The sequence below is a fragment of the Otolemur garnettii genome, unplaced genomic scaffold, assembly GCF_000181295.1.
Source record: "Otolemur garnettii isolate 467f Iridium unplaced genomic scaffold, OtoGar3 scaffold00251, whole genome shotgun sequence".
Lineage (NCBI taxonomy): Eukaryota > Metazoa > Chordata > Mammalia > Primates > Galagidae > Otolemur > Otolemur garnettii.
Genome location: NW_003852646.1, coordinates 587,175 through 591,071, shown reverse-complemented (window position 1 = coordinate 591,071; position 3,897 = coordinate 587,175).

The window sequence follows — 3,897 nt, the reverse complement described above, 5'->3', positions numbered from 1 at the left end:
TTGTTTAGCTGGCCCAGGCTGGGTTCAAACCCGCCAGCCTCAGTATATGTGGCCGACGCCCTACCCACTGAGCTACAGGTGCCACCTACATAATTTTTTTTTAACACTTATTTGTCTATTTATGACAGAGTTTCACTCATGTGGTCACCCTTGGTAGAGTGCTGTGGCATCTTAGTACACAGCAACCTCTTGGGTTCAAGTGATTCTCTTGCCTCAGCCTCCCAGGTAGCTGGGACTATAGGCATCTACCACAGCACCTGGATATTGTTTTGAGACAAAGTCTCACTCTTGCTCAGGTTGGTCTCAAACTGGTGAGCTCAGGCAATCTACCTGCCCCAGCCTCACAAGTGCTGGGATTACAGGTGTGAACTAGTGCACCCTGATTACATGAATTTTAAATTTGTTAAGATGGTGCCAAAGAGTTTCCCAAAGTTTTATTTATTTATTTATTTATTTAAGACAGAATCTTTCTATGTTTCCTGAGCTAGAGTGCCATGGCCACAGTCTAGCTTATAGGAACATCAGTCTCCTGGGTTCAAGCCATCCTCCTGCCTCAGCCTCTGGAGTAGCTAGGACTACAGGCGCCCACTACCACACCCAGCTAGTTTTTCTATTTTTAGTAGAGATGGTGCCTCTGTTTGCTTAGGTTGGTCCTAACCTCCTGAGCTCAAGCAATCCTCCTACTTCAGCCTCCTAGAGTGCTAGGGACCACTGCTCCTGGCCTCTAAAGATACTAGTCCATGTTATATTTTAAAATTCTGCAAAGCTTGCATTCTCAACCATAATAAATCAGTGTTTATTTTCCTGTACAGTGTCCTCCCTCCATTCTTCTTAGTCACATTGAGAAGCCAGCAAGTGGTACTGTATGGATCCAGTGGCTTTGCACATGTTCGTCACACACCCATGGAACCACACCCTCAACTTTAGTCTGATCTGACCCCTGCTCACCCTTAGTTTGGTCTGCAGTACTCCACTGTCCAGCCATACTGAACTGCTTCCCGGTGCTCTTTGTCAGCCCTGCCTTGAGTTGACAAAACAGGATGCAATGGGCACTCTGGTTGAGAATAAGGTTGGAAAGGAGCCCAGGACCCTCCTGTGAAAAAACTGGGTGCCAGGCTGAGAGTTCCGAGGGCAAAAAGGAGTTTCAGAGGTGGTGACATACATAGTAGTAAAATGACCAAAGTGCCCGGTTGACAATTTAGGAAGATCATTTGCTCCTTAGTCTGTCTAAAAGGTCCTCACTGATACCTCCACGTTACCCCATGCAACCTGTACTCCTCAGTCCTGGTCTTACTCGACCTCTTGCAAACTTCAGTACAGCTGTTACCCCCTCCCCTTTGCCGTGGCTTAAATCTCAGCACTCTTTTGTTTTTCTCCCTTTCTGGCTGACCTTTATTTCCATCAGGGAAAACTCTCACATGTCAAAGACTCACTCAAGGTACAATCTTCTTTCCCTCCACTTTTTCTCATGACCTATTAGGAGACTGTGAAATCAATGTAACAGGTCATATAAGCCTTTATAAAAGGATAAAGCAATAGAACAGAAAGTATAAAGGCACATCAGGCACAGGGCAAATATTGTTTGGGGAAACTTATCTCATATTTAGAGATAAATGTATACGTGTGGTAGCTGCAGCATAAAACGTCTATCTTACCCATGGAATGTGGTGAAATAGTTTGAAAGCCACTGCTATATCACCCCTTAAGTCCAGAACTCTCCTGGGAATTTAAGATCTGTGTATATCCCACTACCTCTTAGACATTCTTTTTTTTTTGGTTGCAGTTTAGCCAGGGCTGGGTTCTAACCCACCACCCTTGGGATATGGGGCCAGCGCCTGTGGCTCAGTGAGTACACATTCTTTATGGAGACTTTATGTATTTATTTTTGTGAGACAGAATCTCACTTGGTCACCCTTGGTAGAATGCCGTCATGTCATAGCTCACAGCAACCTCAAATTCCTGGGTTCAAATTATTCTCTTGCCTCAGCCTCCCACGTAGCTGGGACTGCAGACACCCGCCACAATGCCTGGGTATTTTTTAGATGGGGTCTCACTTTTGCTCAGGTTGGTCTCAAACTCCTAAAGTCAAGCAACTCACCCACCTCGACCTTCCAGAGTGCTAGAATTACAGGCACAAGCCACCATGCCCAGCCCTCTTTATGGAGACTTGAAACTGAACATTCCAAAATAAAATTCAAAACCTTCACCCCAAATTTGGATTTTCTCCTCTGTTCCACACCTTGGGGAAAGGCCCCACCATCTATCCAACTACAGAAGCTGGAAACCCAGGCATCATCCTGGGTAATTAATCTTTTCCCATGTCAAATACAGCTCCAAATCTTGGTGGTTGTTTTATTTTTTGTTGTTGTTGTTTGTTTTGTTTTGTTTACCTCAAACTCTTGGGCTCAAGGGATTCTCTTGCCTCAGCCTCCCCAGTAGCTGGGACTATAGGTGCCACCACCACACCTGGCTATATATTTTTTTTCTATTTTTAGGTAAGACGGGGTCTCATTCTTACTCAGGCTGGTCTCACACTCCTTAGCTCAAGCAATCCACTGGCCTTCACCTCCCAGCGTGCTAGGATTACAGGTTGTGAGTCACCACACTGCCCAGCCTGCTGAATACAGCTCCAAATCTTGTTGACTCCTGTCCATTTCCACTTTCCAGCTCCAAGTTATCATCATCTCTCATCTGGGTAAACTGTATTTCTTTTCCACTTGGGCTCTCCTCTGACCCACAAAATATCTTGAATGATATTTTTAAGACACAACTCTAATCATGTTACTCTTTGCTTAAAAATCCTTCAACAGGGGCCTGTGGCTCAAAGGAGTAGGGCGCCTGCCCCATACACCAGAGGTGGTGGGTTCAAACCCGGCCCAGCCAAAAACTGCCAAAAAAAAAAAAAAAAATCCCTCAACAGCTCTTTACCGTCCTTAAACTCACCTTTGTAAGGTGGCCTACTGGATGTCCCCATGCTCTCCAGCCTCAGAACATCATCTCCCTCTCCTTCTCTGCATTCCCCTCTCACTGGTTAGGCTGGACACGGTACATTGGCAGACAGCACCCATCCCCACTCTATGTGCCTTCCTTTGCTATGGATCCTGGAAATCTGAAACGTTTCCCATTCCCTTGCAGCTAGGGTTCTAGCAATTAGATGTATTTGCATGAAGTTTGGAAGGTGGAAGGAAGCCAGTTTTAGCTGCTTTTACTTGTAAATATGGCTATGGAGACATGAGTGCACAGAGAGCTCCGGCTTTGTGGAGGCAGGGAAAGGACTCAGCAATTCACTGCCCTGGTGTGGCATTGGCAATGGCTTTTTGATCCCAGCATCTTGTCCTTGGTTGGCAGCCTCAGCAGGATATATTTCTGAGAGAGGTAGTAGCTGCTTTGGGAGGTCAGTTCTGTGGTGTTCTAGGAGTCATCCCTAAAACCCAGCCTAGGGCCTATTGCTTTCTTCAATAGCTAGAGTGGTTTCTGTTTCCAAATGCAGATCCGCTAGACTTCATTGTTTTTAGACTTGGCTGTGTCTCCTCCCACTGTAGGGCTGTTTTAACTTGCTGTTCCTTTGGCCTAAGTTAATACCCTTGCCTTTCCTTAAACCCCTGTCCCTCCTCATCTCTCTTCACTTTCTATATCCTTTCTATTTCAGTTTAAGCATTTTTCCTGACCCCTAAGAATGGATCTACTTTTTTTTTTTTTTTGCAGTTTTTGGCTAGGGCTGGGTTTGAACCCACCACCTCCGGCATATGGGGCCTGCACCCTACCCCCTCTGAGCCACAGGCACCTTCCAAGGATCCACTTTCTAACAAGGATTTCACCTTGTGTATTTCTTTGAATGCATTATTACATAATAATGGCCTGTAATATTTTTTTTCTATGTCACTTTTTTTTTTTTTT